The 13,356-nt window shown below is 43.0% G+C and overlaps 1 protein-coding gene across 4 annotated transcripts in view; it reads left to right on the forward strand.

The window, feature by feature from the left end:
- The first annotated feature begins 715 nt into the window (after nt 1-715).
- The window catches only part of MEF2A (myocyte enhancer factor 2A), an 80,953-nt gene continuing 68,312 nt past the window's right edge, over nt 716-13,356 (forward strand). For 2 of the 4 annotated variants that reach the window (XM_064388952.1, XM_064388949.1), the window contains exon 1: nt 718-1,044. The gene's annotated coding sequence lies outside the window, so the exon portion shown is untranslated. Of the gene's footprint in view, nt 1,045-13,356 lie in introns of all 4 variants that reach the window. The other 2 variants (XM_064388951.1, XM_064388950.1) reach the window with 2 other exon arrangements.

Below are 13,356 nucleotides of genomic sequence, written 5' to 3' on the forward strand. Positions count from 1 at the left end.
TATATATTAGATATATAGATAGCTATATATACAGATATATAGATAGATTATACAGTAGATATATAATATCTACTAGTGTATATATACATAATACATATATTTTATATATTGTGTATATATATTCCATACACTAGACACACTGTGTTTATAGATACACCATATATAAAAATGTATCTACAGAGTATAGAGCGTGTATTTACATATATACACACATTATATATATGTATGTGTGTGTGTGGAGGCGGTGGCGGTTTCAGAGGGTGACACACACGGGCAGCCGAGCTGGTTTGCTGTGGGGCAGTGCCCTGCTGCAGGCTCAGCACGGGGGTACCGGCCCCGCTGGCCGGATTTTAATTAAACCGTGTTTTAATTGCCCCAGAGCCGCGCTCCCCTCAGGCCCCGCGCAGGCGCCGCTCGGGGCGGGCCGGGCCCGCTGCGTCACCGCCGGCGCACCCGGCCCTGCGCTCTGCGCATGCGCGCCCGCCGAGCTCGGGAAGGCGGGGCGTTCCCTTCCCAACGGCCCTGCCCCCGCTGGGCTCTGATTGGTCGTCGCTTCCCTCCCCCCCTTTCTGATTGAGCGCTTCGATGTCAATCAAGGAGTCCACGTTTCGCTACGCCCCGCCCACCAACTGCGTCCTGATTGGCGGGCTGTCCCGTGCGGGCGCTGCGATTGGCTGTGCACGCCGTCACTCCGGGGCGGGTCGGCGGGCAGGAATGTAGGCCCGGCCGCTCCCCGGACCGACAAAGTAATCCGGCGATGCCTCGGGTGCGGAGCGCGGCTGTGCCCGTCCCACCGCCCGCCGCGGGAGCACCGCGCTTCTCCCCGCCATCCCCGTTCCGTTCCGTCCCTGCCCGGCGCCGTTGAGCGCCCTTGGCCCTGCCGGAGCTGCGCGGAGAAACGTGCGGAAGGACACTGAAGACGAGCTGTAGTTCCGGCCGCGGTCGGGCCTTGTTTCCCAAAAATAGCGCGGCGCGGTATCCGTGCGCCGGTGTCAGTGTCTCCTGAGGAGCCGCGGCGGGAGCGGAGCGAGCGGGGGAGCGGCGGTGAGCGAGGGGTCCCGGGGTCCCGGCTCCGCGCGGCCCGCGGGGCGTGTTCCCTCCGCCCGAGGCTCGGCCGGGCTCGGGGGCAGCCGCCGAGGGGGTGGCGGGATGGGAAGGGGGAGAGGAAGGAGGGTCCCCCCCCGCCGGCCCCATCCCGCTCCGAGGGAGCGCAGCGGGGGGAGCCGGCGGGGTCCCGCGGTGGGCGAGCTCCCGGGGCCTGCCCAGAACTTCCTGCGGGAGGGGATGGGCATTTATGGGCCAGGCCGGCGGGTCCGCCCGGGGACCGGGCGGGAGGGAGCGAAGCAGGGTGGGGTACGCGGCCCTGGAGCTGCCGGGGTGCGGGGAAGGACCCTTTGTGCCGGGTGTCGCTGGGGAAGGCGACAGCGCAGCGAGCGGGGAAGCGACAGGAAAAGCCTCCCCGGGAGCCCGGCCCTGGAATGCGGCGGCGGGAGCGGCCGGGGGTCGGCCGGGGGGAGCTGGGAACGGCTCGGGGAGTTGTGTGCGCGCCGCAGGAAGGTGTGCTGGGAAGGGCAGGGGGAGAAGCGCTCCCGGCGTGTGAGCCCCGGGCTGCTCTGTCCGGAGGGAGAAGGCTGAAGGCACAGCGGGGTTGTGCTGCCGGCAGGATTTTGTGTTCAGCGGCAGAAGTCGTGAGGAAAAAGGACCGGTCCGCTTCCGACTGGGAAGACTAATTTTTTTAAGTTTATGGAGCTATCTTTTGCAATAAATTTTTATCTGCTTTTGAGATGCTAAGCGGCGAGGAGAGTGGAATTGCTCAGAAAAACTGACCGTAGTGCCTTGTTTGACAGGTGATTAATTTCAGAGTTGAGAAATTGGAGTTGTGTAGGGGAAGAAAAAGATAATTTAAGAAGAGGGGTTTTAAAAATTGTTTGGTGTAAAAACATTGTGTCCCATAGCCGTACAACGACTAAAATTGTTATGAGCAGTGGGGGAAAGGGCTTTTGGGAAGTACAAAGGAGGAAGGAAAAGGAATAATTTGTAAACAGTAGTAAGGAAAATAAAGTGGTTTGGTATGGAATTGGTAATGTAGATGTATTTATTTGAAACCTTTTGGACAGTCTGGGAAATTTTTATCTAGCATGAGGAGGGCTATGAGTTTTCAACCTTTATTATGTGAACTGTCTGCACACAATTGTTCCTTGTGCCATAAGTTCATTTTTTTTTATTTTTAGGAACTAGCCAGCTATATTTTGTCAGATAATTCTGGTGTCTTCTTATTGGTATCTGGTATTTAAATACCCATGCAAAAGATGTCAGGGCAACATTCCTGTCATCTATTCTGTCTGTATTTAAAATGCCTTTTACGTGTGAGGATGTAATATTTAGGTTTTTTTCCTCCTATCTCACAGGTGATTTGCATTTGGGGGAGAAGTGTGAAGTTCCTCATTTAAGCTATTTTTTTTTCCATTGAGGTGTTAGAATATGTGCAAAATGACATGTTATTCAATTACATAATTTAGAAGGATTATAATAAATTATAATAAAGGATGTAATGTCGGTGCTTTTGTTCACTAAAGGGTATCATTATTAAATGATATTTTAAAATTCTATACTTGTTAAGCCAGCAAATCAAAAATGAGAGAATGGAACAAATTGTCAAGATATCAGGGGATTATGATGGTGCTGTACAGCTGGAGATCAGCCTTTTTTGACTGAGGGCACTCAGTTTGGAATTTCATAAAGAAAATAACCCAGTGCCCTGGTCAGTTCTTTTCCTCTCCATGATTCTTTCCCACATCTGTAGTTGGCGTGCTCCACGTGCAGTGGCAGAGCAGGATCGTCGGTAAAGGGGAAGAATCCCTCGGTGTCAGGGGCAGGCTCTGCCTCGGACAGCTTTGGTGTGCATGAAACTCCTTCCCTGTGCCCCTGGAGCCGATCTGAGCCAGCCTGAGCATTGCAGCGTTTCTGTGATTTGTTTGTGAGCAGACATTTGGAGATGTTGGTGGAAATGCATCAGCTTTTTTGGCTGTTTGCTTGTGCTGCTCTGTTTTTTCAGTGTGTGTTTAAACCGATGTGGTCACTGCTCACCTCCGAGTGAGGGGTGCCATGGAATGCTTTGCATGTGTGCAGATCCCTGGATTTAGATCCCTATGAGTTTCTTTCTCTGTGAAACCGCAGATGGAGAAGAAAGTGAACCTTGAATTTTATGAACTTAGAGAAATTGAGTCATGTTGGACTAGCACAATGAGGAGGACATGGCTGCGTTCAAACTGGAGATAATTCTGGAGAATAAAACGGCTCATTATGGCAGGAGACTCATCTTATTTAGAAACCTTTGAGCTGAAGTGTGTGTGGTTCACCTTAAACTGGTTAATGCGGGCAGCAGAGATTTTATGGGTTTATTTTAGAATGTTGGCCACGTTTCTCAGATAACTTGTTGATGTCATTCTGTATATTCTGGGCCCAAGTGCTGCTTCAGAGAGCCTGGAGGCACCACTCTGCTCTGTGAACAATGCCGAGCTACCTTGCCTGCTCTCAGCCATGCCCTCCCAACAAAACACAGCTGATTAATTCTCCTGAGTACTGAAAGAAGTGTAGTCTAATGCTGTGTAATGAGCAAATCGCTATTAGTTTTTTTTTCCTAAATAACTTATAATTAGTTATAACTGTGGTTTGTTATTCCTTGCTTGAGAGAGGTCTGTGGGGTTTAGTTGAATTTTAAAAGTATAAATTTTCTAAAAATTACCATTAGCACATTTTACTCGCCTCATCAAAGCCTCAATTTTTTATTTTCAAAGGATTAAATATTCTGTGTAAACCTTGGGCTTAAGGCCTACTCAGTCCTGACAGCAGCCTGGTGATGTGTGCAAAGCACTGGGATCTGCTTTTCCTTCTCATTGCAACAAATCTTCCTTTGAATTAATTGGAACATCATGTGGCAATGTATGTGCTTCTTAATGCACAGATCCCTTTAAGTTTTCACATTTATTGTATTGGAAAGACATTATTTCACATGTGTAATAATGTGTTCTTCAGTGGATCAAATGGAACAAAAGTCAAAATCTCTGTGATAATATGGGTGAATTTGGTGCTTTGTGTTCAGGTTTGGTTCCTTCAGCCCTGGTGAATAACCAGGGGATATAAACACAGCACTCCCTCTTTCCTTGGGTGCCTTCCTGTGCAGCCAGGCCAGCAGTGGTTACCTGAGTGGATTTGTCACTGTTACTGAGGTGCTGCTGCTGAGGGGAGCGTTCAACTCTGCTCCTGCCACTGAAGTGAATAAAGACTTCGAAGGTGTGTAATAGTATGAGGTTTTAATTTAGGTGTCTTAAATTTATACTCAGAATCCCCTTGGTTCGAGGTGCAGACAGATGTGAAATAACTAAAGGTAGCTGGTTTTTCCCCTGGATGTTTGCAAGGTGGTTTGGGTGTCTTAGGAAGTTTGGGAGATGACACAAGACATTCTTTCACTTGTCCCCCGAGTCAGCTTTGTTTGCCCTTCAGTAAAAAACTTGAGGATTTTTTTTTTTTGACAGATGATCAAAATACATTTCAGGTCATTGGTGCAGTATCCAGTGTAACAGAACAAAATAGTATTACTGGGAGTTCAACCCAGCCTTCAGCTGTGTGATGTGACAGTCACCCTCCCCCCAGCATGTGTTCTGTGGTACAGCACCAGCTAATAAATAATGAGCTCGGAGTCTGCAGTAATAGATTTTGCTTCATTTATTTGAAAGTAAGCATCTGATCTAGATTTCTACCTCTGACCACTCCCCTCATCTGGTGCTTTCTTATTTTAACACTTGATCTTTCAAGTTACTGCTTAGGGAGTTGAAAAATTTTTTTTCCTCCATATTAAGGCATTAATTTTTTTTTTAAATCAACTGTATTGTTTTGGCTTCTGCGTAATCATTCTGCAGGAGTGTTTCTAGATTTCTTTATATTTAATATATAACTGTCTTTAGAAATATAAACCCCGGACTGTGTACTCTCATTTTCATTTGATACTAAAGAGGAATTAATATCTTGCAAGACTCCTCTGTTCCTGAGATTTCATCCCTGCCTGTCCAAGATAATAATCTAGTTAGAATATTTTTTATTATATATAGGATATATATATATTTTTATATGTATCGATATATATGTTCTTTTCTCATTTTATTCTTAATGTGAGTCTACAGTGAAGAATTAGGAAGGAATTTTATTAGAATAAGGCAAGCTAAATTTTGTGACCGCTTTTTCAAAATTGTAGTGCAGGGGAATACTGAACCTTTTCTGTGGGAGCACTTTGCTTTTTGTTCCGTGTGTTGTAGCAGTACAAGTGTGCCTCTATGATCAGAAGAAAATATGTCCCTCTTAATAAGAGTGTGATTAATTGAATTATTTTTCAGGGAATTAACTACTTTATATTCAAAATGTTAGTGATGCTTAATTAGGTAGGTCTCCCAGTTATACTTGCCTCTGTCCCTGGAGAGCTTTTGAATTCTGGCAAAGTCCTTATGGGCCAACCTGGAAACTTGAAAATGTGTTCTGCATTGCTTTGTGATCTCACGAGGAGCTGCTGAGAATTGTTGCCTGCCTATTTGAAGCAGAGTAAGATAAAAAGTAGGCGCTAGGAATTACCAGGCAAGCAGAGCCGTGGAAAGGTGCTGCTGTAGGTGTCTGTGTACCAGGCACTGATGACAAAGCATCTTTTCCTTTCTTTCTAATCAGGAGCTAATTGACTCAGAGAAAAATGTGTCATGGTCAGAGAGCACCTAAGAGTGGGTGTGTAGAATGGATGGGTTTGTGCTCGTGATTCTTTTATGATGATAATACAGGTGAAGAAGGATTTTTTTCCCATTTATTTCAAATCTCTTTGAGTGTTTGTGTAACTCAGTTTCATTTGAAAACCACATTGCTTCTGACACCGTAATTTAGGATTTCATGGACTGGACTGGTGTTATTTTTATTATTTGAAAGCTCACCATCGACCTGTGAGAATATGTAAAGCAGATGTGTCATCTGTACCTGCAGTGACACTTGCAGGCTGTGGTCAGGCCCAGAGCTGAGGTTTTGTACCAATATACACAGGCCTGATCTGTTCGTTTTCTGTGATCACTTTGTGATTGGAAGGTCAAGGGGGTTAAGTTATTAAACTTGTAGCTGTATAATTGTGGAAGCATGTCTGTAAATGAGCTGTGCTGGGGCTGTGCTGTTACACATTTCTTTCTTGAATACTGGGGCATACAAAATGGAGAAACAGAATTCAGAGGAGATTGTGTTAGTGTCCCTTATGGTATGGAAGAATTACAAACAGTTGTAAGCAAGAGGCTGAACCTTCAGGGACTCAGATATGCACACAGGTCCTGAAGGTGAGGGGTCACAAAGGGCACAACAGACTTGGCTTGGCAATGTCCATTAGAGAAACTCTTGGAAGGTGTCAGGAGAATGTGACTTTACACCCTGTATCACACAAAATCTGCAATAATTGAGTCCAAGAGCTGAGAAAAAAAAAGTTGTAATGTTTTTCCCCCTCAGATATATAAAAGTGACTGTTTTTAAGAGGTTATCTTTCTCCAGATGTTTTGAATTGTATTTAATAGACCATCATGTGGAAAACTTGTATGGTATAGTTCAGATGCATTGTATGAGGTTATCAGCATGAGGGACATCTTGTTTTTGGTATCATTCTTTCACAAGCAACTGCCTCTTCCTGATATGACTGCATGCATCCTGTTTTAAAAGCTGTGAGCTGACAAGAATGACTGCTAATAATTTGGTGTATAGAGCAGTTTAAAAATGTTGCTTCTTCCAGTGTGAGCTTTCAAAGCAACGAGTCTTCTGAGAGTGTTTGGGAAAAGGGGATGTTCCATCATCAGTGTTCTTTTATTATCTTGTCAGGCACTGAGGGTAATAAACTGAAATTTTCAGAATCTTTATTTTTCCTTGAAGCTGTTGAAATTATTGTGTAATGGTATGAGATTTTAATTAAGTCAGGTGTCTTAAATTTATATTCAGAATCCCCTTGGTTTCAGGGAAAAAGAGGGGAAGTCAGAGGTCCAGCACAAGATAATTTGTTTCACTTGATGCCTACAAAAAAGGAAAAGCACTTTCTTCTAAAATTTCTGAGCCTATAGGCTGTCAAATTATGTTTGTTAGTCTGAGTTTAATAATACACATATTTACTTGAACAGTTGGCTTCAGGGATTTGAAGCTTTTGAGTGCAGAAGAAGGATTTCCTCTGAGAGACCTTGTTAATATCCTCCTGTGTTTCTTTTGAGTGTTGGGGGTTTTTAATATTTTGTCTTCTTGTTGTCCTCTTTATCTTTGTTCATAACGTTCCAAATGGTGTTGTCTTAAATTTTTGTCATTGGAATGTATGTGAAGATCTTTGCTTTGAGAGATGTTGGGCTATGAAAAAAGTGCCAGCAGTAAAAGTATTAATGGTCTCCATTAGGAAGCACTAAATTAGAACAGCTCCTTCAGGGGAAAGAGACAAAATTGTGGATGGCTGAAGAAAGACGTGGTCAGTTGATGGAAGCAAGAACTGGCTGAAAATTTGAGATATGGAATATGGGTGATTTGCAGAAGTTGTAATTATGAACACAAATGCCCTGAAAATTCCAGAGGAACATGTAATAGCTTTGGATGTCATAGAATAATAATGAGTTTTAAATAGGTGCTTGTTGTTTCCTTTGTCACAAATATGAAAACTGCTAACCTGAACAGCTGTTTTTAAAAAATGGAAAGCTATCAATTGGAACAACTGAAATTTAAAAACTATTTTATCAAATCTGTATTACAAAATCATGTAGAAGGCACTTGTTCTTAGTGAAGCACAGAGAAATTCAACAAGACTCCCCAGGCTTTGTATTGGGTTTAATATGAGATGAAATTTGAGGAGGGCAAAGACAACAAGAATTATCGTAATTGATAAATGTTTTTTTTTTTTTCCACTAAAAAAAGGAAAAAGCTAATGGTCAATGTTTCTGTTCATCACTGCTAATTCAGTATCTTCAAGAAACTAATAAAATGTGGTATTGAAACAGTTGGAAATTCTGGATTTTAAAATGGAATGTTCCTGAATATTGAAGTCATTTAGATGCTGTATGCAAAATAGGTGGAAAGTACCTTAAAAGACCAATGGTTTGTTCAGGAGGTGAAACAGGGTAAAGGAAGAGTTGCAAATTTCAACTACTGCTCCTGTCGTGGCATTCCGATGCTCCTGGTGGCTCCTGGCTGAATTTTTTCCTAGACCTATCTCCAAAGGAGCCTTGGCTTCCCGGTGGGATGAGATGTAGCCTGATGTCCCCAGTTATCCCCAGGCTGCTCCAGTAAATCTTCCCCAGATCCCCTCGGCTGCCCGCGCTGGGGGCGGCTCGGCTTCAGTGGCCTGCAGATCCTTGTGCCTCTCTTGGTAGTTTTCCCCTTGTGTTTTTGCTGAGCAGTTGGGCTCCTGTCCTGTCGAGTTAAGCCTAGTGGTGACATCCTTGTTTTTACACTTCTCTCCTGAGGATGCTCCGTGCACCCCGTTGTTGTCACACACATATTTACGACGAGCTGTGTGTTAGCACAAGGTGCTTATGTAAAACTTGCGCCAGATTCCGGCAGGAAGTGACAGAGCCATTCCCTTGAGAAGCTGCGATGGGAGCGGGGATCGGAAGGTTCCTACAAAGAGGTTCAAGCAGAAATTGCTTTTTCTTCAAAGCTGAGGGAAGGGCTTGCGATCCGAGCCCGGATCCCCCGTGCGGCCCGTTCGGAGCCCCCGCAGCTCCCTCTGGTGATCCCGGCGTGCCCGTGCAGCCCCGGGGGCTCGGCCGAGCCTCCCGTGAGCGGGACCATCAGCTCCTGCCACGGCACTGAAGGAGCATTGCGGAGCCAGCCGGGGCTGCAGCCAGCCTGCTGTTCCTCTTGGGTGCCATTGGGTTTTGCTGCCTTTTTGCTTTATTCTTTTCACCATCTAATTTTTGTCTCGGGGGAGATGGAAGTCATTAAAGGATCTGTAGACTGTCCTGTTAACACTGGCTCTAGGCAAGCGTAACCAGTGTGATTGCATGAGATAAAAAGATTCCAGCTCTATGGCTGGGTTGCTGAGGAGCAAGTGAAGCATGGTATGGGGAAGAAGGAAGAACAAAGAGTGTGTATATGAAAATTTTTCTTCTGTATTCTGTAGCCCATTTCATTTATGTTATTAAAATATGGAGAAATAGTGGAAGTAAATTTAAAAATAGTCTGAACTGTAATAGTAAAAAAGTGATTTTGCAAATAATAAAATGCGTAGAATTTCCATTTCCCTTGTTTTTCAACTCTTCTGTTATTCCCTGATCTTTTAGAGTATCCCCTCTTTTCAGTGTGTTTCTCTTCAGTTCTCCACATAATCTTAAACGTGTGCCAGCTGTGGCCGGGCTGAGCACAGCTGCCAGCTGACTGCCCAGACAGCCCCCAGGACCTGCTGCCTCTGCTCACTGCAGGGCACTGCTCTGCCCAGGGCTTCTCTGCAAGTGCCAGGTCAAAAATTCTGCTGCACTTTTGGGAAATCTCAGAAATAATCGATGCATTTGCTATAGCACTTGGTTGAAACTGACCAATGTAATCAGAAACTGTTAATGAGGGAGAATGGACTGTGGTGAAGTAAACCTCATTTTATTAAAAAAGTAAGTTATAAAGCTGTGGAAATAGGTCTGTCTTCAGGGTTTTAATGCCATCATTGATGATGCTCTAGTCTAATATCAGCAAACTCTTATTTTAAGTTTTTATTTAATTTTATTTAAATAAAACTTAAAGTTAGGGTGATTTAAAACTGCATTCAATTTCTTAATTTGCTTTGTTTTTAATGTATTTGCTTTGTTCTAAATATCATGTTAGGCTGAAATTCATTAGTTCAGCAAAATAAATATATCTTCATTTTGATGAGGCCTGCTTTTAAGTGTATGGGAAGATAGGAAGACACAAGGAAGAAATGTCTTCTTAAGATATATTAATAAATTTGTCTAAAGCCCCCACTTCACCTCCTCCTCCATGTGATGCTCATATCTGTGCTTTATGTAGGATTTTCTGGATCCAATTTTTTTAACAGTTTTTTTTCTTTTTAAGGGCTGAATTTTTCTATAATAAAACCTATCACAATATTGCTGGGTACTGTCTGAGTAGTTCTCAAAAGAAGTTTTTACCTGCTTTTCAGTCATTCAGTCCTCGAATGAAATGTTAATGAGATGATCTGATAAACTTCTTGAAATTTTTCTGTGCAATGAACTCCTAATTGAGGATTTTCCTTCAGATCTGTTTGTTTAGGGCACCTAAGTTGGTTTTTGTAGCTGTCTTGCATGCATGTAGATAATGCCTACAAGCAAGCCACAAAGGTCTTGGTGTGTTGTTTTTCTAAGGCTTGAATGACTAATTTTCTGAATGTGTAAGTAGCAACAGCCTTTCGTGTGAAGTTCCTTTTGTGCTTGTTACGACTGTAGAAGCAGGAGAAAGTAAGCACAGCCTAAAATTCAGAGCTGCAATCTGACAAGGAATCCATCCTCCAGGCTTATCTGCAAGAGCTGAGATCACAGTTCTTGCTTCTGTCTTACCTGTGCTTCTCTGCTTTTAATTCTTCGTGGTCTCCTCTGCTTAGTCTTAGTGGCTTATAAGATTTTTCAGTGGCATAATTAGCTTATCTTAAAATAGTCTGATCTGGTGGCAGTATTGGGACGGTGACAGGACAGCCAGCCCAGCCCAGTCACACACAGCCACAGAGATGTGTCAGGGTTTGGGCCACTCAGCAGGAAGGGAGGAGTAGGTGAAAATCTTTTGAAGATATAAGTGGACCTTGAACATGAATGATTCAGCTCACCTGTGCTAGGATTTACACATGTTTTCCTTCAGGAATTTGGCAACAGCCTGATAAAATAACTAGAAAGCACCTTCTCCTTGGTTTCAACCAAGATACAAGTGGAATACAAACAAAAAAATGAAGTTCCAGTTCAGTTCCTTTCCTTGGGTTCTTTTTTATATTTGTAGCATTAGTGTCTGGCTCTGTTTATCAGCCCTCACACTTCAGAGAGTGAGCCTCATCTTACCTCAGATGCCTTGGTTCAAACGTACCAGTGTTTCAGGTCTGAGACCTTTAACGTTTGAAGTGTCCGACCATTAACGTTTATACTTCCTTGAGACTGTATCTCTGGGCTTCATGCTTTCTATAATTGTCTTCTGTCTTCATTTCCATCTCTCTAGACAAATACAAATTTAGACAAGGGCACAATTGCATGTGTTAATGGAGATTGTTGTAGGTACACCAGTTCTGAGGGGTAAACTCTACATTTAAAATGCCTTTCTTGGAAGAGCTGCTGCTGCAGTTGCTATCGTGGTTGCTACAATCTTGAACAAGGGATTAGAATACTTTTTATTTCTTGTTACTATGCAGGGAAAGGAACTTGATCTACAGTACATTCAGGATGTCTCTTGTGAGTGATTTATTCTGTATTTTCTGAAAGCTGTCCCTTTCTTTAGATTTCAGTAGAAGAGTACTTTTTCTGAAATTCACAAACTCCCCAAACTTATGTGCCACTATCGTGATTTTTTTGTTGATTAAAAATGGATTTCAGCATTTCCCTTACAACTCACTAATTGTTGAAATAGTGGCTCACGCTAGGGCACTCCAATATTGGCTACTCTTGACTGCAAGGAGAAAATTTAGTTCTGTAATTTCAATGTGTAAAGTGCTTTTTAGGGAAGGTTTATTCTCTTTGCCTGATACCTGTTCATTCTGGGGTCTAATGAAACTTCTATGTTTACGGTTTCAGGTACTGCATTTTCATCTCTTAAACCCTGCAAAAAAAATCTAGTAAGAGATGCTTTTGTTACATTTGAGTTTGCAGACCTTCATTGAAAAACCAATTTGGACTCTGCAAGACATAGTTGAAAACAAATTTTTCTCTCAATGTTTGAGTTTGCTTCCAGGTGCATTTGATGTACTACCTCCATGCAGGAAGTGACAAAAGAAGTTTTAACTATACTTTAATGTCTTGCATATGCTGCAGTGTTCTTTGAGCTTTTCTTGTAAATGGCTGTAGCCAGGCAAGCCCTCTGTGCAGTTTAATGTTTAACTCTGGTTTTATTTTGTTGCTATTGCTGGTGCCCTTACGCATGCAGATGGAGTTGCACTATAACTGGGGCTGGGAGGGGGAGCTGGCCTCTCTTCCTGTTTAAGCTGTGGATCCCAAAGGCTTGGCATAGGCATGATTTTAGTAACATTAAATTAAATTTAGTAACAAGCTACTTTACAAGGTCCACTTATTCCAGTGAAGCTTCCTAGACTACTTTAGATAAAGTCACCTTCCAGTGGGGTTTGGGACATTTCTTGTAATGCTTGGTTCTTTGTGTTGTGTGTATGGAGTTGGGTCTTTTCCCTTTCTTTTCTTTTTTTCCTGGTTTCTCCCACATTCATTAACTGTGCTTACAATGAGTTTTCAGTGAATTAGTGTCGGTGTTCCAGTGAAACCCTTGGCTGTACTGATGATGTAAGTGGTGATCTTACTCTGGAATTCTTTCTACTGTCTCCTTGTGTCTGTTAGACCTATTTAGATGAAAATGCTGTAGGCCAGTGGCATTGCCTGTATGCTTGTTTCTGCTATAATATTAATGTTTATGTGTTAGAGGTATTAGCAGAGGGATTATTAGGAGGGGAAGTGTAGCACAGAAAAGCTTCCTGTGGATGACAGGATGCAGTAGTGGTGAATTCTGTCAGGGTTCCCATGGTAGTGAATGTGTTTTCTTTAATACACATTACTCAGATCTTGCTATTGTCTTTATAATACAGCGTGGTGGCTGTATTATTGTCAATACACAAGTTGCCTTAGCAAAACCTTTTGAAGCGCTGTAAAAAATTCGTGAAACCATGTTTGGCAAAAAATGCTGAAGGGTTTTAATGGTTCCTGAGTGTGTAGGGAACAGTCTTTTCCCCTTTTGGCAATCACATGAACTTTTGAATCCAAGTCTTTGTCTCCTTCTCCTCTGCTGTATTCACATACAAAATTAAATTATTTAACTTTAATTTTAGCAATAGGGGACAATTTGAGCATAATTAAAGCAGTGTATCTGTCTAAATGAGTGATACCTAATTGGATTGGCATTGTTTAGAGAGCGTGTGCAGTCATTCTTTGTGAATCTGTACATTTCTCTTTTAGATCTACAATAAATATTGAAGTATCACTGTTCAATCTAATGAATGTAGCTTTAGATCTGGGCTTTGATTGCCACTCTCAACTTCCAGTGGGTTGAGATGCTGTTCTGCAGTTTCTGGTTTCAGCCTTCTGACTGCCTGGGGTTCATACTCTGCCTGTGGGGAGATGCACTCGATCTGGAGATGCTCAGAGTCATTTGGATAATGAG

The sequence above is a fragment of the Passer domesticus genome, chromosome 14, assembly GCF_036417665.1.
Source record: "Passer domesticus isolate bPasDom1 chromosome 14, bPasDom1.hap1, whole genome shotgun sequence".
Classification (NCBI taxonomy): Eukaryota; Metazoa; Chordata; class Aves; order Passeriformes; family Passeridae; genus Passer; species Passer domesticus.